Source organism: Vicugna pacos, unplaced genomic scaffold (genome assembly GCF_048564905.1).
Source record: "Vicugna pacos unplaced genomic scaffold, VicPac4 scaffold_20, whole genome shotgun sequence".
NCBI lineage: Eukaryota > Metazoa > Chordata > Mammalia > Artiodactyla > Camelidae > Vicugna > Vicugna pacos.
In genome coordinates this window covers 8,294,976-8,318,298 of record NW_027328741.1, presented here as the reverse complement: position 1 = coordinate 8,318,298, position 23,323 = coordinate 8,294,976, and the positions used below count along the sequence as shown (strand labels likewise).

Below are 23,323 nucleotides of genomic sequence, written 5' to 3'. Positions count from 1 at the left end.
TGGCAGGAATCACTCTAACAACCACCAGCTTTTAATGTGGAAAAGTTTGGTCTGCCTGCTCAACAGCCTTCTGCTTGGTTAGATCTTCAGGATATGTACTGCTTTTGATGGCCTGAGGTCAGGTTCCCTGGATGTCAAGTGTCCCCTTTTCCAGATAATGAACAGACCCTGAGAAAGAATGCCAATGTCCTTAGGATCTGACACACAATCCTTTCTCTTTCCTGCTGTGATTAATCTGTGAGTAAATGGTGTTGGCATCAAACAAACCCGAGCTGAACTTCAAATCTACCAAGTCCTAATCAGGTAACCCTAAGGCGATTTACTTAAGCCTTTCATGTCAGTGAAGGTCCTATCGGTCAGTGATTGGCGTGCCCCAAAGGGTGTAATTGAAGAGAAACCGACAAGAGTCATGGAAGTGACAAAGGGCGAGGAAGAGCCAGGTCTGGCAACAGCAGAAAGCTGTCTCCACCTGAGGCCTGGAAGGGACAGGAGAGGAAGGATGCCACCATGTCACAGAGACAGCGGGATGCATGGAAGTGCGGCTGCCGAGCTGAGCGGTGATCCCGGAGAGGCCTTCCCTGCCAGAACCTTAGAAGGTGAGTAAATGTTGTGATCTCTGTCTCACACTTCATCCCCTCTTAGTTCTTCCAACTTCCACACCCAACCAGAAGCTGAAGCACCATGGAGCCCCGGAAGAGAAGTCCTGCGGGGTCAGACTCTCCAGGTGTAGAACAAGGCAGAACAATGCAGAGAAGAGATCTGGAAGTGATAAAGATATTCCCTAATCATCAATTTCTCTTTCTGCAAATTGGGGATTATAATCATCTCCTCAGCATGGACGAGGACCATATGGGATAACGGATGCAAAGCTTTCAGCATGAAGCTTAGCACATTGTTAATACTTGTTCAGGATTAAAGTAGCCTCTGAAAGTTGCTCGAGACTCTGATCAGAGGGAACTTAACTGGTGAAAACAATTCTTTTCTAATAAGTCTCTTATTTCAAAACAAACGAAATAGAATCCAAGAATGTGCCTTCCATTTTTAGGATAATATACCCACAAGTTTGTATAGTTGCAAACTTTCTTGACATGATGTTTGGATTCAGAAAAACCCTGGCTCCAATCTGGTCTCCAGTATCTTTACTAATCATTTCCTGTGACCTGGGCAATGGTGTATTTAACATGAGCCAATGTTGTTTTTCACCCATAAAAATAAAGGAAAAATAACCACTACCTTACAGATGTGTATCAAAAGTAAGACAGGGTCTAACACAGCACAGAGGCTCAGAACTTAGCAATGTTATGCTTTGCCATCTCCACAGCAGCTCAGTGTGGTACTAGATACTATACAGCGCAAACAGATACATGGCAGACCTTTCTTTTGCTGCTCAGAGTATTTTCTTTTTAATATTAAAAAGATTTATTTTATGTAGGTATTTTAAACTCTGTCCATGGATTACCCTACATTAATAGATCAATATCCATGCATTTGAAAGTTTCAGGCAAATATTCTAAAACCAGAGACGGAGATGAATGTTAATATACAATTGACGAAAAGGCAGCAAATCTCAATAATCCTCTAATACATTTTGATGTTTTCTATTACCAGATAGCAAACTCCGAGACCAGGCTGGCGTAACATGCCTCATTGTTCGACCTGACTTTGTTTTCCTTTGACTACACTACATGGAGTCATTTTGGACAATGATGCAATTTTCCTTGCCCGGCTTGGTCAGGAGACACTAAAGGAAAAAAAAATATTTTGGGGGGAAATTGAATCACTCTCCCTTCTTTTAGAGGGAACCTGCAAATGTCACTTAATGAGAAATGTTCTCAGTGCAGAAGAATGCACCGTGATGAGTGCGTTCCCCGCTCCCGAGGGCTGCATCAAGCCCGCATCACCATCAGCATTCAGTGCGACACCAAGACCCGCAGGAAACCATTCCATTTGTAAAAAGGTCAAACATTGGTAGCCCCAAGCTTTTGAAATGAAGCAGAGAAAACAATTTCAGAGCTATTTACTCCCCTGTTCTCTGACAGCTTTTGTCCTGGCTTCCAGTAAGAGAGATTTGCTTTTATAGTCACAATCATTTAAGTAAATACGATGCTTGTGGCTACAAAAAATACATTTGATTGCTTTCTTTGAGTCAGAAGGCTTTTTATCTTGTTTCTAATATCATAAAGCCCACCAGGCACTGCAGTTTTCCAGTATTGACTGACGTCCATCCTATACATTTAGGTAAACAATTAAGGGTACAGATGATGACAGAGGAACTTTGGTAATGCAGGAAGGAATTTATAATACATGAGGGCTCTTTCACAGCGGAAGTGATGTGCCTTTTGTAGGGCAGAAGAATTGCTATGATTGTTTGGCAATCACATGTCTCATTTCTGATATATTTCCTAGCCTTTTTGTGTATTAACAAGAATGTATTGGGAGATCCTTCAGCATTGCTTAACAGAAACATACATACAATTATCAAACTTGCTGTCATACCCCTGGAAAGCTGTCTCAAAAGCAGGAGAGTAGTAAATATAAAACAGACAGACGCATCAAGTGTAATTCCTATTAGGAACTGACAGTTGGAATGCATTCTATGTACACTGCTAATAAAATGAGGGGTGAAGAAAAAAATATTGCAGGAAAATGGCTTCCATTCAATTTTAAATGACTTACATTTAAAGTGAATCTCTTCATATGTCGAGCTCCCAATTTTATAGAAATGTTTGCAATTTATAGAGAAATTCTTTTAAAAGAACATTACTACTATTCTCACTTTATAGTGAGGAATTTCAATAATTTCATGACTTTACGGAGGTCACACACTGGGTAGGAAAAAAGTTTGCTCCTGGATAATATGAAACAAGAAAATGAAATCTTATAGAATGATGTATTCTCAAATGTTTTCTTTAGACCCGTTTGAGGTTTTACTCTGCCTTAAATATCATATAGATCTTTCTGAAATCCACTCAGCAGCTATGAGCTATTTCAGGCCAATAATTATGACATGTTCCAAAATAGTCAGCTTTGTTCGGCATGTATTTCAGCATCTGTTATGTTACAGGCTTTGTTAAACAGAAGGACCGGGAAAGACAAGATCCTTTCTTCTGTGGAGTTCAAAGCCTTACAGGTAATTGTACGTGCAACCAATGCTCCAGAAGAAGTATTAGAGGAAGATGCTATCATAACACAGAGAGAGGGGTCAGGCGGTCCTGCCTATGGTAATTGTGTGAAACTGAAAATTAAAGACTAACTAGGGATGAACAGACAAAAGGGAGAACCAAAGAAAGACCAAGAAGCCCAGCAGGACTGGAGTGTAAGGTTTATGATGAACAAAAGATGAGGCCCAAGGACTTAAATTATACTATCTTGCATTAAGATCTATCTGAATTTGCTCAAAGTATCATTTTGTCAAATCAGACTTACTGGAATCTGCAATCGTATATAGTGTCAAGCTTTACTAATAGTGTTGAGGATATAACTAATCTGAAGAATTAGCTACAACAGAGGAAGGTTTGGGACCAACCAGTACAACTCCACATGTCCTTCTTGACACATTACAATGTGTTCTTTGGCCCATATTTAAAGATGCGCTGTCTAAAGGATGCATGGAGTCACCGTTTACATGAAAAGGAATCACACTGCCCATTGCAAATCTTATGTAACACTTCCCCTGGCGCCATGCCCCGTAAGTCCAGAGTTCATGTTTTTTTTTTTTGCCATGAACCATCCTATACACACCAGGTACGTTCTGCTACAAGCATTCTATAAATAATGACTCTCCCACTAGGAAATACCAATGTGGTGCTCAACAGCAGGTCTGTCAATAACATGCTTTCAAGGAGATTCGACCAGGCCCTCTTTTCTATTTTGAGGACATTTCATGGTAAAGTGAGAATGTTCTCACAGTCATGCTATTAATTCTTTCTTTTCTACTTGCAGAAACTATAAATCTATGTTATACATTTTGGATTGATCATGAAAGTGATGGCAAAGGCTTAAAGGATCTTAAGCCTGATATGTAGAACATACAGTAACATATGGAGGCTAGATGGAAAAAGGAGAAGGTTATAGGCATGAAGACTGATTTCAGACTTTTGGAATGGTGGGATCACTTGAACTAGGGCATCCCACAGTAGTGCCCAAGAGAAGGATGCAGATGCCAGAGTTGTTTATGAGTCAGCATCTGCAGGACTTGGAGATTAATTCAAAATAGGAAGTAAAAGAGAGCAAGGGAATTAAGGATTGCCTATATCTGGGCAACAAGGTAGATGGGGCCAACAGCTGAGATAAGTAAACATTAGAAGGGGAAATCGATCTGGAATTCCAAAATATGGTCAGTTTTAGATAAGTCAAGTTTGAACTGATTAGAAAACATGAAAGGGAAGGCTTTCAGTGAGCAGTTGTATAAAAGGGTCAGAAACCAAGGAGAAAGCCCTGGGCCAGAGAGTTGAGAGGGACTGGCAGAAATATACTAATTGAGGCCATGGGAACTGATGAGTCATCTGAAGAGATCAATTAGGAAGCAGGCCGGAGGAAAGCTGGCCAGTTTTAAAGAACGCAAAGTGGATAAGGCAGACGAATGGACCACAGTGTGGAATCGGGAAGCCAAGGGCTGGGCCGATTTTAGATAAATGAAGAGAATGTTTGTGCAAAAAGCTTCTGGGTGTCCAAGCAAACAAAATCTGCCCTTTGACATAATAATGTGGATGGGACATTGGAATACAGCCCAAATACAGAGGTGGAGACAGAGTGGGTAAACAGCTCCTATACCAGAAATTGACACATTGTAACTGGCTACACTTCAATATAAAAAAAAGGAAACATATTGGAGCTTCTCATCTAGGCTATATTAAATTTTGAGACTTGTATCTTTTTCTGTATTCCCCTTGACCGGCAGAGGGCTACACATAGAACATTTTAAGGAATACTTTTTTGAAAAGGAATATATTTGAAAATTATTATCTGAAGATAGGCTGAATCCAGATTAAGTCTTTGTTTTTTCACGTGCAAGGGAAAACTTTCAAGTTTTCCCTCACACATTACTGTCCAGTGTGTTCACCAAACTCTCTTTTTCTATTTTGTAACTGCTTTTTTTCATTTGTTTGTTTGTTTTTTGACCTGTCAAAACTGGTGAGCATGTGTGCACTTGGGGAATAAATAATCCATTCATTTTGGCTCAATCAAAAGAGCAAGAAAAGAAAATTTGATACATGTTATTATAAAATGCACCCCAATGTTCATAGAATTGCTATATACAATATCCAAGACATGGAAGAATCTAAAATTTCCATCAACAGATGACTGGATAAAGAAGTTGTGGTATATTTATACAATGGAATACTACTCAGCCATAAAAAGTAATAAAATAATGCCATTTGCAGCAACATGAATGGAACCGGAGATCATCATTCTACATGAAGTAAACCAGAAAGAGAAAGAAAAATGCCATATCATATCACTCATATGTGGAATATATATTTAAAAAAGAGGACACTAATGAATTCATCTGCAAAACAAAAACAGACTTGCAGACATAGTAAGTAATCTTAAGGTTATCAGGGGAAAGAAAGTGGGAAGGGTTAAATTTGGGAGTTTGAGATTTGCAAATGTTAGCCACTATATATAAAAATAGATAAAAACCAAATTTATTCTGTATAGCACAGGGAAATATATTCAATATCTTGTAATAACCTTTAATGAAAAAGAATATGAAAATAAATATATGTGTGTATATATATATACATATGTGCATGACTGGGACATTGTGCTGTACACCAGAAATTGACACATTGTAACTGACTGTACTTCAATAAAATAAAATAGAGTACAATTTATAGAGGAATGTTACTGACTTGCTATTGAATTATCCAAAATGCTCTCCTCTTATTTTTGTGAGTAGTGGAAAGATGACTGTATTTCAAATGAAAAGGGACTAATATGCATTGAGACATTGATATGCTCATATGGATTCTAAGTTTTAAAATGAAAATGTTGGCAAGAGCAAAAACTATCCATTTTTTTAGCTGGAAATAATAATAATAGCATAATAATAATATATTGTTCTTAAAAGAGATCATATCACTGATTCATCAGCAGTAGGATATTTTTCCTACAGAGGGGCACATATTTTTACTTATTTTCTATTTGGTAATCAATGGCCCTCAGTTGAAAGATTGTTTATTGAATTTAGGAATCAGTATTTAGGCAGGGGAAAGAGAAAAACCATTTGAATGTGAAGAGGATCACTAGTTATTTTTTATTATATTATTTTAATCAACTGAATTTATTGACTCACTGTAGGGCTTTCAAGAATCACTATGAGAAATTGCTATTTTGCCTTTTGACTGAGAGGTGGTTCAAGTTTGAGCTCATCGTATCATTAAGGGCTACTTAGCACTTACGTGCAGAATTTCCACAGCCCTTCTGACTTTCAGTGAACTCACTGAGAGAAAAACACCAAAGCTGCTAAACACATAAAACAATTGAGAGATGTGATAACATTTCTGTTACAATTATACTGATGCTCATTACAGCTCGCCATTCTGAACATCTCAAATGCCATCAGGTTTATAATTCTATAAATCTGCAGAATGCCTCACTGTGAAGTAATGGTCATCTGTTTCCAAATTAAAATGGTATCATAACACTGGGGGCCAATATGCATGAAGTTGTTAACTCTTATAAGTAAACCATTAAACAACGGGAAAATCCTTCTCTGATTTGCCATTTCTGAAATAGCTATGAATTTAAAGAATTTCAAAGAAAAAAAAGAATTCCAAAGAGGCGAAGATAATTTTTTTCACTTCTTATATTGGGAAATAAATTAAGATGTTGCAGACTTCTTGATCCAGTCCTGACTGCAGATGTGGTTAGAGCGAAACACAGCGGGATGTGTAAGGAATCCAATCATCACTTTTAAATTAATAAATGAGGAGTTTCCGAGTAGGCATTCCTGAACAGATGACACAAAAAATGAATTAACATGTATTAGAGAGACAAAAGTTCTAAGACCATGTCAGAAAAAAAAAATGTATTACACCAGCTGGACTGGAATCCTGCCATTGGGTCCTTGTTTTCTGTAGAAAAGGGCATAAGCCAACAGAAAAATTTCCACACAACTATTTGCTACAGGCAAACATGATATAAATTCAGCTTCTGAACGTAGCTTCTGAAGTAGAATCCAAGAAAGACTATAACTCCGCAGGTCAAAACATTTCACCTGTCTTCTAGTCCCGACACCAAGCTCATCCACATGGTACCTGGAAGTACCACTTCACCCCAGAAATTAGGTGCCTGTGTTACTGCTGAGAAGAAACACAGAAACAGGGAGCAGTGGTGGAGGAGGTCCCGGGGAGGACAGGGCCGCCGGCCTCCCCTGGAGCCGGACCCAGTGACCTGCGCCTGCTCCTCTGCCCGACCTCGGGGTGTCGGTGCCGCTCCCTGTTCCCGCAGCAGCAGCTGCTTTGGGGGATACAGCCCCGAGAGAGCGCATTGCAGGGACCATCTGGGTGGCGTTCGGGCTGCACCCCATTAATCCTCCATGAACTTTTGAGATTCTGCAAGTGGACACGGAGATCTTGTCTTGTGGCCACTGGAGATAAACCTCACGTGTAAGTGCCATTGCTTTTTCGAACTACCAACCTGGAGGCTCTGCCTCTTTCTTCTCTCCTTATGTTCTGAGTAAGGGGGCGGTTTCAGGTTTCAACCGAGAAGCTCCCAAGGTTGTGAACCAACAAACAGTCTACTTGATTAACTCCAAATTAAACAGATACCAGCGAACTGGGCACATTTACTGTGTTCAAGGAATTCAGTAAATATGTATTGAATTAATGAGTTACCAGCACAGAATAGAAAGACAAAAGAGGGTGTGTACTATTTAATCTTACTGTGTCTGAGACTGAGTTTTAGACATAAATTTGGCTCTTATTAATTCCCTTCTTGCTGGGGAATCCCTTGGCGTGGTTCCTACATCCTGCAGGTTGGCTGTTTGTGAATATTTTGTTAAACGTTGTTTCCCAGGTGTGCCACAGGGGGCCCAGTGCCAATCCAAGCAGGCTTTGGTTCTTGAATCCCTTACTAATTACGTGAATTTAGGTGGGACACTTCCCCTAGACGTGTCCAATTCCCTGTTCAGAGCCATTGTGTTAGTTTCTCTCTCTCTCTATTTGGTCTTCACCATTATATGCATATAACTATAAACTTTCTTTTGGGGGCAATTGTGTGAGAGTTCCCCACTAGGTAAGTGTTCCTCCACCTTCTCAGGGTACAGCTGCTGGGTGATGGGTTAAGTGCACCTTTGACTCTACCAGGCATCAGTAAATACTTTTCAAAATGTACCGATTTACATTTATACAAGAAGTATATTAGAGTTTTTATGTTATCTCGTATCACCATCAACAGTTGACATTCTGTTATTCTTTAAAGTTTTCCAATTTTAAGAGAGGGAAAAATTTCAATGACACTTTAATTTTCATTTTGCTGATTACTAGTTAGATGGAACAAATTTTGTCTGTTGTTCATGTGGCATCCCATTTTAAGAATCTGCCCTTTCCTAGGCTAGGCCATTTTTTATTTAATTATTCAGGTTTTAAAAGCTTGATGTGCAGTGGATCTTTATAAGATGAAGATATCAATTCTTTGTTGCTTAAACATGTGCAAATAGGTTATGCAAATCAGAAGATTCACTCTTATTTTTTGTAACATTGCCACTTCATGAAAATATTTCAATGTCCTCACATTGATCATTTTTGTCCTCTGACCTCTTTGCTTTGGGGGCCTTATTTAGGAAACCAGTATCTGCTTTGATAATCAGCGTTTTCTCTTGCATTCTTTAATGTTTGCTTTTTATGTTTATGTCTTTAATCTGTGTGGAATTTAACTATTTGTTGGTGGTTTGTTTTAAGACTCATGCATGATTTAGAAAACTCGAGAGGAGAAGGAAAGGATATTGTATTTACCCATATTTTTACTTTTCCCATTGTTCTTTCTTCCTTCCTGATGTCCCAAGATGCTTTTTTATCGTTTACTTTCTGCTTGCATGCACTTACATTAGCTGTTCTTTTAGCGTAGGTTCGCTGATGACAAGTTCTCTTGGTTTTCCTCCATCTGAATTCTCTGAGTCTGCCTTGATCTCTGCTTCATTTCTGAAGGATATTTTTGCTGGAAATAGAATTCAGAGCTGACAGTTCTCTTCTCTCAGCACTTGAAATATGTCCTGCCACTTCCTGCTGGCCTCCACCGTTTCCAGCGTGAAGTCTGCTGTCCTTTGAACTGTGCTCCCCTGCAGGTGGTTTCCCTCTGTCTGCATCTGAGATCCTTTTCTTTTTCTTCAGTTCCCAGCAGTTTGACTGTGGCGTGTCTTGGCTTGGGTTTCTTTGGCTTTGTCCTTTTTGGATAAATCCTTGCTCAGCTTCTGGAATCTGTAGGTTTATGTCTTTTGCCAATTTAAGATAATTTCAGCTATTAGTTATTTAAGTACTTTTTCAGCCCCACCCTCTTTCTCCTTTTCCTTCAGGACCCCTAATATCTGTGTCATTTTGTTGTTGACATCTGTTGATTGTCATTTCTCATGCAAGTAAAGTTTTCCTGTTTCTTGGTTTAATAAGGGATTTTTTTTTATTGGAACCTAGACATTTGGGACATTATGTTGTGAGAGTGTAGATCTTCCTTAAATAATCTATTTTAACTAATTTCCTCTGGCACTATTCCAGTGGCAGAATGGAGAGGGGTGCTACATTTTTACCATGTGGAGGAGCAGTGAGGATTCTCATCTATGCTTTGTTGATGTAGAAAGAGGAGGGGCTTTTGCTATTGCCAGTTGGGGTGGCAGTTCTGACTCCAGCTTCTCCTTCAGCCCACTTCACTAGCTGCAGTGGGAGAATGTGCCCGCTTTTAAGGACACAAGTGATATGATATGTTCTACCTGCTTACCACTTGGTCATCTCCTATTTTATGGCCTGTAAACTTCATAATATCTGCTAAGTCTCTTTTTCCACATCACATACCATATTCCCATATTCTAGGGTATAGAGCGTAGACCTTTATGCTCACCACCCTGCAGAACTGAACTTTTCAATAAAAATAATATCCAGGTCACGAATATGAGCAATCTATATAATTTTATATTTACTATATTAAAATAATCAAAAAGGAAATAGGTAAATTGCTATTAATAATACTAAGTGTGTTTTATTTAACCTAATATATCCAAACTATCATCATTTCAATATAATTAGTATAAACATTCTTATTGACAAATTTACATGCATCTCTCATACTAAGTACTTTAAACTTACAGCACATCTTAATTTAGACTAACAGCGTTTCAGGTGCTCAGTAGCTTATGTGTGGCTTGTGGCTACCATATTGAACAGCTTGGGTTTAGACTGCTTTGGTCAATAAAACCTACAACTATCTTTTCTTTCCTGACTTAGTCCAGTGTCAAGTGTGGTATGAGGTTTTAACTAGCCTCACAAGCTAAGGTTGTTTGCTTTGTTCCTTAGCTTTACTCTGAATGTTCATAAATAAATAAAGATAATATGCTACTTAAAACATTGATATAACCAACTGAGCATGGTGTTTTGGGCCTGGGGTGTTGGGAAGGTTTCTTACTTTCAGTGCAATTAAGTTACAGGTTGCTGGTTTATTCAGCCATTCTCCGTATTTAACCAATTTTGATAATTCAGAATTTTCTAGAATCTATTGATTTTTCATTTTCAGTTTAACAGTCTTATGAATCTATAGATATTATTTAATTTTTATCTGGTTTTGTTTATCATTAAGTATAACCTTTTGAATGAAATTTATAGAAGGATAAACTATGTAAAGTAAAACATTATTTTTCAGTATGTAGCTCATTATATTTTAATATTTAATCAGTATAACCAACACCATAATCACAATATAGGACATTTTCATCATTCTAACAAGTTTTTTTCTGCCTCATTGCAGTTAATTCTTTCTTCTTTCCTGGCCTCTGGAAACCACTCTTCTGCTTTTAATCACTAAAGAATAAATTTTTTGTTTATAAAATTTTATGTAAATTCAGTCAGACAGTATGCAATCTTTTGTGTCCAACTGAGTATTTTCAGCATCATTCTTTTGAAATTCATACACTGTAATGAATGTATCAGTAATTCAGTCTTCCTACTTCAGAGTTGTATTCCACTACATGGATGTGCCACAACTATTTACCTATCCCCTTTTAGAGTTGCAAATTTTCAATATATTTTCTTCCATAAATTGTGTAATTTTGGTTTTTTGTTTGTTTGTTCACTCTTTGGCTCATTTTGAATTAATTTTTCTGTATAGTGTCTGGATCTAGATTAATTTTTCTAAACATAAATCTAGTTGTATTTCAAACTTTATTAAAAAGATGAGTCTGCAGTTTGAAAAGTGTGCTGTTTCTCGACTCACTGGGTTTTTTAAAATCAGGTAGTATCAGTCAAGTAAACTTCTTTTTCAAAATTATTTTGTCTAGATACCTCTTTGTATATTACAGCTTGGATTTTCCTATAAATATTAGAATTAGCTTAACATTGTAACTGAGATTGCACTGAATCTATCAGTCAATCATGTGATAATTGACAACTTAATAATATTGAATCTTTCAATTTATGAATCTGGTATAAATTTTCATTAATTTAAGTCATCTATATTTTCTCTCAGTGATGTTTTATCATTTTCAGCATCTTGCACATGTTTTGTTACATTTTTTCTAAGTCTTTTATGTTTCCAGATTCTATTATACATGCTATTTCTCAAAATTTCATTTTCCATTTTGTTATTGTTAGCATATATAAATAAAATTCTCTTGATTTACTCATTTTTCAGTTCTGATAATTTTTTTGTAAATGCTTTAGAATTTTATACAGTAGGTCAAGTTAGCTGATGGTGTTGGGTTAATCTTAGTTTTTAAAGATTTCTTGTCTTTTCTATCATTTAATAACAGAGGAGTGACATTTGTCTATTTCTCCTTCAAGTTCTGTCAACTCTTTGCTTATGTATTTGAAGTTTGATTGTTGAATATACAGACATCCAGGATTCCTATGTCTTAATGTTAATTGATTGGTGTTCTCCTTTATACTTAATAATATTCCTCTCCCTTAAGCTTATGTGGTATGATATTAATGTAACCACTTTACCTTTGTTATGATTACTGATCGTGTGGTATATGACCTCTTTAACCAATATTTTACTTGTAATCAAACTTTTTTCTTTGTATTAAAGATATTTAAATTGGCTTTCTCACAGACAGCATAAAGTTTTATTTTGCATTCTTCCAGTTTGATAATCTGTGTTTAATTGGAATATTTAAATAGTTTGTAGTTAATAAAATGTTTTGGGTAAGAGTGAGTTTGGGTTTAATTCTACCAGATCTCTATGTGTTGCTCGTTTACTGATGGGCACAGACCCTCCAGTTCCCTTGGCAGGGCTGATGGTGGGGTGTGGGTGGGAGGAGTTGAACCCACATCCACGTGGGACAGGACTGCCCCAGTCCACGGCCAGGGTCACAGCTTTTATCTTTTAGACCATGTCATGTCAATGGAATCTAAATGTTTCCCACCTGTTTGAGCTCCAGGAATAATCAGTCATAAACTCCCCAGTGGTTGTTTTTCACCCTTACCTTGTGAAGTTTGAGCTTCATGATGGAGGTTAATATATGTAGAATCACATAGTATGTAATCTTTTAAGACCAGCTACTCTCCCTCAAAATAATACTCCTGTGATCCAATCGAGCTGTTGCATGCAGCAATAGTTTATTCCTTTTTATTGTTCAGTAGCATTCCTTTGTATGGACGTGGCAAAGCTTTTGGTTTTGTTTTAAATATGTTAACTCGTTGAAGGACATTTGAGCTGCTTCTGCATTTGAAGATTTACCAGAGTTTTTGTAAATATTTATATACAGGTTTTTGTGTAAACATAAATCTTCTTTTCTCAGGGGCGTATACTAGTGAGCAACATTGTCAGGTCGTATGGTAGTCTATGTTTAACTCTATAAGAAATTGCCAACAGTTTTCCAGAGTAGTTACGCTATTTTGCATTGCTATCAGCAATTTATGAGGGGGAGGGTGTAGCTCAGTGGTAGAGTGAGTGCTTAGCATGCATAAGGTCCCGGGTTCAATCCCCAGTACCTCCATTAGAGATAAATTAATAAAATCAATGTAATTACAGCCCCCCCAAAAAAAGAAGCTTAAAAAAACCCATTTATGAGAGCTTAGTATGGATGTGTGTAGCTATGTGGGTGTATATGTATTGTCATATATGTGTATGTCATCAGTACTTTTAATTATGTCTGTTATAATAAACATGCAGTGATAGCCTATAGTGGTTTTAATCTGCATTTTCTTCATGTCTATTGATGTCAAAATCTTTTCATCTTCTCTAAGTACCAATTTAAAATAAAATTATGTTGTCATATATTATCTCTAAGCCATATAAACCTGCTCATTTTTATTTTATTTTTTGTCTTTTTTATTGAATGAAAGGTTCTTTAAATGTTATAGTGCTTTACAGGTTTCATAAGTTCCACACAGATAATTTCATATAATCTGATAAAACCCATTTTTCCCAATCCCTATATTGCCCCTCGTCCCCTTATCTCTCCCCACGGATAACCACTAGTTTGTTATCTATGTCCGTGAATCTGCTTTTTTTTTGTTGATTTATTCACTAATTTGTTGTATTTTTTAGATACAATGTATAAATAATATTGTACAGTATTTGTCTTTATCTGTCTGGTTTATTTCATTTAGCCTAATGCCCTCCAAGTCCATCCATGTTGCTGCAAATGGCAAAATTTCATTCTTTTTATGGCTGAATAGTATTCCATTATATATACACCACATCTTCTTTATCCAGTCCTCTGTTGATGGACTGTTAGTTTGCTTCAACACTTTGGCAATTGTAAATAATGTTACTATGAACATTAGGATTCATGTACCTTTTCGAATTCATGTTTTTGCCTTTTTCAGCTGTATATTCAGGAGTGGAATTGCTTATTTTTAAATCATTGTCAGTGCTTACCTAATTGCATGTGGAATAAATTCATAATTGACTTGTACATTTTGACAGCCGTCTTTCTTAACATTAAATATTTTTCTGTTTAAGAATTTTGTTTTTCATTTGCAATTTGAATGTTATTTTTCTTTCATGCTTATATTATATTAGTTACTGTTATTTTTCTCTTCCCACTGCTATCTGTCCAGTATTTCAACAATTTTATGGTTTTCTTCATCATATCACTCACTGACCCACCTCCCAGTCTAAACCAGTCCTAAGCCTTCATGAGAAGTGTCTGCACCATGAAGTGGTTGGTTATCTATTACTTAAGTGTTCTATCTCGAGTGGAAACTTTAACCTTGGTTTCTAATACTGAATCTGACTTTCTGCTTTGTAGAGTTTTGAGTCTGGGTCATTTCAGAAAATTTGATTCCTTGGCCTTTATTCCCTGCTCTCAGATGGGGGTACAGCCACTTCAAAACTTTTGTCCATTCAGGGTTTTGCAATCTCTGCTCAGCTTATAATCTTTTGAGATAATCATATATTTTTAATTCTACACATGGTCATTTCTTTTGATTTTATTTTATTACTTTTGATTTTATTTTATTACTTTACTGAAGTACAGTTACAATATGTCAGTTTCTGGTGTACAGCATCTTGCCCCAGTCATGCATATACATACATATATTTGTTTTTGTTTTCACTCTTTTTCATTAAAGATTATTACAAGATATTGAATATCATTCACTGTGCTATACAGAAGATACTTGTTTTTTTAATCTACTTTTATATGTAGTGACTAATGTTTGCAAATATCGAACTCCCAAATTTTCTTTCAGTGACTAAAAGATTGTTTACTATGTCTGCAAGTCTGTTTCTATTTTGTAGATGAGTTCACTAGTGTCCTCTGCTTTTCTCTTTTTTAGATTCCACATATGAGTGATATCATATGGCATTTTTCTTTCTCTTCCTAGCTTACTTCACTTAGAATGATAATCTCCAGGTCCATCCAAGTTACTGCAAATGGCATTATTTTATTATTTTTTATGGCTGAGTAGTGTTCCATTGTATAAATATACCACAACTTCTTTATCCAATCACCTGTTATGGACATTTAGATTGCTTCCGTATCTTGGCTATTGAATAAGGTAATAAGGTGCTGCTATGAATATTGGGGTACGTGTATCTTTTAAAATTAGAGTTCCCTCTAGATATATGCCCAGAAGTGGGATTGCTGAATCATGTGGTAAGTCTATTCCTAGTCTTTTGAGGACTCTCCATACTGTTCTCCAAAATGGCTGCACCAAACTGCATTCCCACCTTCAGTGTAGGAGGGTTCCCTTTTCTCCACAGCCTCTCCAGCATTTATTGTTTGTGGACGTTTGAATGATGGCCATTCTGGCTGGTGTGAGGTGATACCTCACTGTAGTTTTGACCAGTATTTCTCTGATAAATAGCGATATTGAGCATTTTTTTGATGGTTGTATTTTTATATACCCCAATCATACCTTTTAGTTAGCTCTTTCAATACATTTTCTCTGCTATTGCCATGACTTGGGCCAGAGGTGTCTCCTAAATTCTTAGGTTATCTGGAATTTTTCCAAGTGTTCTAATGGTCTATGCTAGCTCTGTAATCCTATGTAAACACCTCAAGTTGACCTAGAACATCAATTCACTGCATGTTACACCTATGGATATGCATCTCTTTCTGTGATGTTAGCATTCACCTGTGTTCACACACTATTTAATTTCAATAGAAATTAATTTTAAATACCTGCTGTATAGTACAGGGAACTATATTCAATTTCTTATAAAAGCTATAATGGAAAAGAATCTGAAAATATATGTATGTATATGCATAACTCAATCGATTTGCTATACACCTGAAACTAACATTGTAAATCAACTACACTTCAATTAAAACAAATAAAATTTTAAAAAAAGAAAAAAGAAATTAATTTTTTATTTAATCATTGTATTTTATTTTATTATTATTTATTATTGAAGTACAGCCAGTTTACAATGTTGTGTCAATTTCTGGTGTACAGCATGTTTCAGTCATACACAGACATACATAGACTCTTTGTCATATTCTTTTTCATTATAGGTTACTGTAAAATATTGAATATAGTTCCCTGTGCTACACAGGTTGGTGACCCAGAATGTCTCCAGAAAAAATTATACACCCATGGGATCTTGTGTCAAAGGCAGTCACAAGGTCTGAAAGACAAATACACCTACATCATCACCTCACTTTAGCTAAGATTTACTTACATGTGATACCTTGAAAATGTGTTGCCTGTGTAAAGTAAATGGGCTTCCAAGGATTAAGTGTGATAAAGTAATTTCACACCATCTTTATGAGGCTAGCCATCATAAAGGAAGTGTGGTCTAATGGAAGAATTACTTACCTGATTATCAGACATGAATACATTACACTGAAAGATTGTGTTTCAATTTTTCATTGAAAAATTGCTAAGACCAAATCAAGTTCTTATAATTATATATAGAATTAGCAATGAGTTCCCTAAAAGGATTTTTTTCCTAATTGTATTTTGTCATTACTTTGTGGTCCAGAAAGTTCTGATTAAAATCGGGATTTAGATTTTAAATGTATTATTAATGATTGGCAGAAATCTTATCTGGGTGTAATTAGTATTTAAGATTAGTATTTAAGCTCTTTCTAATTGAAAACAAATTTTGACCATGAGTGCTAGAAAGCATACTTAGTACATTTTCTGACTATAAAATATATACTGCTTACACTATATCTCATTTTCTTAATAGTAGGTATATAAGAATCACTTAATGAACATTTTTTATCCATAAATATTATTGAATTCTGCAAAGCAGCACAGGTTGAATAAATTTGTATAAATTTATATTTATATAAATTAAATCAACTGAAACATAATGTGAGGGTATGTAACACCAAAGTTATAGTTAAATTTCTAAATAAAGGTTACTAGCTCTCTCCTATTTGAACTTAAGCCCACAAAATCATTTTTCTCCTATAACCTCTTAAAGGCATTATTAAATTTCAACTACAAAGCTTGAGAAAAGTGCAGCAATGACTTCTGCCCAGGCAGTCTAGGTTAACTTGTATATTTCTACTGATTTTCTGTCTACTTGCTCTGTCAGTTACTGAGGGAGTGGTGCTGAAGTCTTCAGCTGTAATTGTGGATTTATCTATTTTCCCCCAGTTCTGTCAGTTGCTGCTTTGTAAATCTTGAAGCTTTTTTATGAGGGACATAAATATTTGAATTCACTATGTCTTCTTGATAAACTGAGCTCTTTTATCATTAAGAAGTGACCGTCTTTATCCCAGGTAAAATTCTTTGCTCTAAAACTTATTTTTTCTGATAGTAATACAACCACTACAGTTTTCTTTTGACTAATGTTAACATGATTTTTTTTTCTATCCTTTTATTGTAAAACTCTTTGGTTGCTATTTAAAGTGAGTTTCTTGCAGGTAACATGCAATTGGATACTGTTTATTCATCTAATCTGAGAATCTCTGCATTTACTGGGGTTTTTTTTTAGACATTTACACTTAATGTGATTATGGATGTGTTGAGTTTCATTTTACTCTCATGCTTTTTTTCATTTGTCCCATTTTTTCTTTGATATTTCCTCCTCTTTCCTGGACTCTTTGGGGATTAACTGGATAGTGTTTTATATCTTTTATTTGTTGGCTTATTAGGTATAGCTCTTTTTGTGCATCTAATGGTTGATTTATGTTTTATCCTTGATAGCACTTTGATTTCTCATTTTATTTGCTTTATTTTTCTCTCACTCAATATGTGTATATATTTAAATTTAGAAATGTAGTTTCTATTCACTTACATATTACATAAATATTTTATATTTATATACTATGAGTAATTATTTGAGTTTTTTGAGGTATAGTCATTTATAATATTATATTAATTTCAGGTGTATACTATAATGATTTAATATTTTTATAGATTGTACTCCATTTATAGTTATTATAAAATATTGACAATATTCTCTGTGTTGTACAATATATCCTTGTAGCTTATTTATTCTATACCCAGTGATTTGTACCTTCTAACTCCCTACCCGTGTTTTGCACCCTCTTCCCTTTCTCCACTGGTAACCACTAGTTTAGTCTCTGTATCTGTGAATCTGTCTAGTTTTGTTGTATTCACTAGTTTGTTTTATTTTTTAGATTACACATATAAGTGATATCAAAAGATATGTCTTTCTCTAACTTATTTCACTAGCATAATACCTTCTAGTTCATCCATATTGCCACAAGTGGCAAAATTTCTTTCCTTTTTATGGCTGAATAATCTTCCATTGTATACATTTACACCACTTCTTACCCAGTCATCTGCTGTTGGGCACTAGGGTTGCTTCCATACCTTGGCTATTGTAAATAAAGCTGCTATGGACATTGGGGTGCATGTATCTTTTTGAATTAGTGTTGTTGTTTTTTAGTTCAGATATATTCCCCAGAGTGGAATTGCTTATTTTTAAATTTTAAATTCTAAATTTAAAGACAAACATTCTGGGGGCTCATCTTCCTGGTGCAGGACCCCTGAGCTGGGGGGCCTGATGTGGGGCTCGGAGCCCTTGCTCCTTGGGGACAGCCTCAGCAATCGTAGTTACTCTCTTGTCTGTGGGTTGCCTGCCTTGGGGTGCAGGACTTGACTGCAGCATTACTCTGCCCCTCCTGCCCATCTCATTGTGGCTCTTTCTTTGTACTTTGGCTGTAGAAGATCTTTTCTGGTAGGTTCTGGTCTTTTTCATCGATAGTTGTTCTGTAAATAGTTGTAATTTTGGGGTGCCCATGATGGAGGTGAGCTCAGGGCCCTTCTCCTCTGCCATCTTAGGAACTTCAACACGCATATAATTATTTTTGAACCAGTTGAGAATGAACTGCACACATGAGGCCTATGTAACTAAAAAGCCAGTACTCTTTGTGCATAAATGACCCGACTCCCATTAGTGGGGCACTGGCGTCATCTGAACGGGCTAGAGGAGCTACCTGAGCTCATCCCTCTCCAGTCCCTCTCCGTGATTCCAATTTAGTAGCTTGAAGCCAGCTGTTGGGAGGATTCTCAACCCGGAAATGGATTAGGATTAGCCTTGTAAACACTCCATGAATCTTCCTTCACCCTCCCACTTTTAACACCACAACAATAAATTATCCAATTCATTTTATCCCCTGATTTGGTATTAGACATTGCAGCAACTAAACAAGGAAAGAAGGTTAAAAAGGAAAAAAAAGGCAGGTCTTAATTTTCTACCAGTTGGCTTTCTCATGCTTTTCTTTCCAATTTGATTCAGCAACATCTGATTCAGTTCACAGTAACTATAAATGAGTACTCAGAGTACAACCTTGCTTTTCTTACCAACTCCAGAAGGAGCCACTGTTGAAGTCTTCCTGTGGACGGGCTACGACTCCTGCAGCTCACTGTTGCTCTCTTGTGATAAGCCATCCAGTGTGAATCATTCTTTGGTTTAAAAAGGTAGAAAGGACCCCGTCAAAAATGCGCATCTTTTTGCCTAACGGTGTTGCACTTAGAAAATTGGTTCTTCTGCTTAATATTTTTAAAATTTTTGTTCAACTAGAGAAGAAAATGTAATCAACCACTTACCATGTTTGTGTGTGCATAATATTAAAAGCCCAGTAAACCCAAAGACTCAATTTTGTGGTGAGAATGTCTATTTTATATTAATTATCGTGAAATATATGTCAGATGAAATTTACCATTTTAACCAATTTTCAGTGTGCAGGCCAGTGGTGTTAAACGTGTTCACCTTGTGCACATAATAGCCAGAGACTTATCATCTTGCAAAACTGAAGCTTTGTGCCCTTTAAGCTGTTCCCCACTTACACTTTCTGCTCTTCTTGGCAACCATTCTACTTCCTTTCTCTATGAATTTGACTACTCTAGGGTCCTCAGATAAATGATATCATACATTATGTATCTTGTTGTGATTGGTTTAATACCCAAAGCACAATGTCCTCAAGGTTCATCCATGTTGTTTCCTGTGCCAGAATTTCCTTTCTTTTACAAGACTGAATAATATTTCACTGTGTACATGTACCATATTTTGTTTTTCCATCCATCCATCCATGGACACTGGAGTTGCTTCCACTTTTTGGCTATTGTGAATAATGCTGCTATGAACATGGGTGGGCATATGTTGTATTTTTTAATTAACCTAAGAGATTGACTTAGTAATGGCACAGACTCCAAATTCTTAAACTTAAATAAATTTTCAAGGTGAAATAGTGAAGCTGGCTCTTTTTTACCTTTCCCCTTCTCTGATCTGGGACATTTCACTTATGTCTGGGAAAAAGATTTCCATTTCAGAAAACCCAGAATTCCAAAAGCTATGAATTTCCGTGTCATCACAAAAGCTATACATACTAAAATAAACAAGGATCCTTTTTTCTCCCCTCATTATCTAAGACCAAATTTTCAGCTTTTTGTCTAGATTTATGCATGCATTATCCCATCAGAATTGTCTACTCTCTTATAATGATTTGAACAATAGATGGAACCTCTTTTTTCTTGTTCTGGAATCACAGTTACTCTGAAAACTGGACTCCTTTGCATCATATTTTATTGTGAGTAAAATTATGCTCAGTTTTAAAAAAGAGTTTCTACTGTAGTTTTGTTTCACACACACACACACACGCACGCAATTTACATGGTGGAGTTCCAGGGCAATAACCCACAGAAAGCCCTCAATGTAGTTAAATGAATTGTGCTGCCTAATGAGTGAATTTCACAGATCCCTTGTGCCAGTCTTGTCTTCATTGGTTCTGAGTGTAGTGAGGGTCGTTTTCACTATACAGCAATAGAATTTTCACTCGTTCACAGTCATTTTATAAAAATCAAATGCAAACTCATGGTTACCAGAGGGGAAAGGGGGGAGGGAAGGATAAATTGGGACTGCAAGATTTCCAGACACTAAACTATATTCAATGTCTTAAAGTAAACTGTAATGAAAAAGAATATGAAATTAAATATATGTAGGTGTATGTGTGGCTGAAACATGATGCTGTACACTGGAAATTGACACACTGTAACTGACTACACTTCAATTAAAAAATAAACCATTGGCCAGTCATTCTCAACCACACGAGTGAAAACCTGCCCTGTGTCACGTCCGGCATGACTGATGTTATTCTCATTTGGCTTTGAAAGTGATTCTCCACATGTCTGCCTTCCTTGCAGAAGTGGTTTGCAAGTGTGTTTGTGAATGTATTCATTTCTGAGTCCTAGCTGATTTGCCAAATGATACCGGATCCCAGCATGCCGCTCTGTGAGAAAATCCTCCTCTTTCACTTTATAAAAAAAGCATCAGTAACTGCCAGGGATGATTTAATTGCAATCATTTCCCCTTTGAATCTCTGGACAACTTTCCTGGAGACTCTCTTGTAGGGATTTATCTGGCAAACAGATCTGTCTATATGTACTACAGGGATATGTAATTCAAAACAGATGGACGCACTATCCAAAAGAAAGACGTACGTGCAGATATTTAAATATTTAAACCTGGGTTTTCATGACTTGAGGATAAAAGATTACTTTTTTCATATATAGATATATATAACTGAATTATAGTCAGTTTACAATGTTGTGTCAATTTCTGACGTACAGCCTAATGCTTCAGTCATACTTGCACATACATACATACATTCATTTTCATATTCTTTTTCACCACAGGTTACTGCAAGATATTGAATATAGTTCCCTGTGCTGTACAGTATGAACTTGTTGTTTGTGTATTTTATACATAGCAGTTAGTATCTACAAATCTCAAACTAACGTCTGGTTCGCATAATGCCTGCAGGAACGAGTCTTAATGCACATTTTTAATTTTGGGCACCTAGCTGCCCAGCAGGCACCGGTCCTTTCAGTCCTTTGGTTGTTTGCCTTCTGCAAGTTCATGACCTAATACTGTTGAGGCTTAGATACGAGTGGGTGCTTTTTTCTTCTTTTCTTTCATACAGAGTAAGTATGTTCCATAAAAGTACACAAATCAATGAGGTCAAAATGTGAGACAAAGCTTTATGTTATGGGAACAAAGTGTTAAATTGTATATTTGAGCCGTTAGCCTGACCTACAGTCTGCACGGGGAAGCGCTAGAGAAAACAGCACAGACGCACAGCGAGAAGTGTGCCCGTGACCTTGAACTCCTTCTCCTGGACATTTCTGTGAACTCAGACTCCTGCCCAGAGCTCAGCCCTTGGAGAAAAGGACCTTGTTCTCCAGAACAGACTGTGTCTAGACTGCCAAGGTTTATAATCTTCCTCTGTTATGCAATATTAAATATTTCCTGAGCAAAACATGATTTATACTCAGTTGCCTGTCTCTGGAATAGATCAGTATATTAAATCATGTAATCATTTATATTTAAAAGACCCATTATTATGAAACTTCTGCTCATCTATCTCTAAGATAAGGGAACCCCAGAAATTCTTAGGGAAGACAGAAGAAAAATATTTTCTTTGTGAAGAGAAAAATTTCCATCACAGAAACTGCCAGCTCAGGAAAATTGTGATAAAAATGGCTGATTACTACTTCAGAACAACAAAAACTAAGAAATAGGAATAACAAAGTCATCAAATGGTTCAAATACAATTAGTAAACTTTTTTTAGTATATTGTAAAATAAATATAAAAAGAGTAAGAATTCAAGTTCATGTACTATTACTAATTAAGGTAAATTCTTGAACACTATGCACCAGCTTAATAATTTCCTATAAAAGTATTTGCATGTAATCTTTGATCTTGCCACATTGTGAGCTATTATGTAAATGTAACATTTTCTTTTACATTTGATTCATATTTCTTTTTTTCTTTCCATTTCTTTGAACTTTCTCAGTTTCTCTTATTGCTTGTATGGGTCTGATAAATTATCAAATCAGTTACATTCATGGAACGTAAACATTTGCTTAACTATATTCAATTATACTGCTTTTTTTCAAAAGATTTGTTTCTGTGAATCTCAGACAATGTTCCCCACAAGTGTTTCTCTGCTTTTTACCACCTGGATCAATTTTAAAATGTCATTTCTTTGAAAAATGTTGAATCTGAACAGTTCGATAGATCAACTTAAATTGCAGTTTCAATATAACTCATTTGATACTTTCAACTTAAATTGTAGTTTTAATACAACTAATTGACTTTAAGACCTTGGGCTAATAGGAAATTGAACTAAAGAACGAGGATTGAAAAGATTTAAATTATATGTATATATAAAGAGAGCACAAAAATCTGGGTCACTGTTGTGGTTTAGCTCACATATTCATGTTTATATAAAATATTTTA

General features: G+C 36.1%; 1 pseudogene; it reads right to left on the bottom strand.

The window, feature by feature from the left end:
* Positions 1-9,140: 9,140 nt before the first annotated feature.
* The window catches only part of LOC140693650 (actin-related protein 3C-like), a 111,034-nt pseudogene continuing 96,851 nt past the window's right edge, over positions 9,141-23,323 (bottom strand).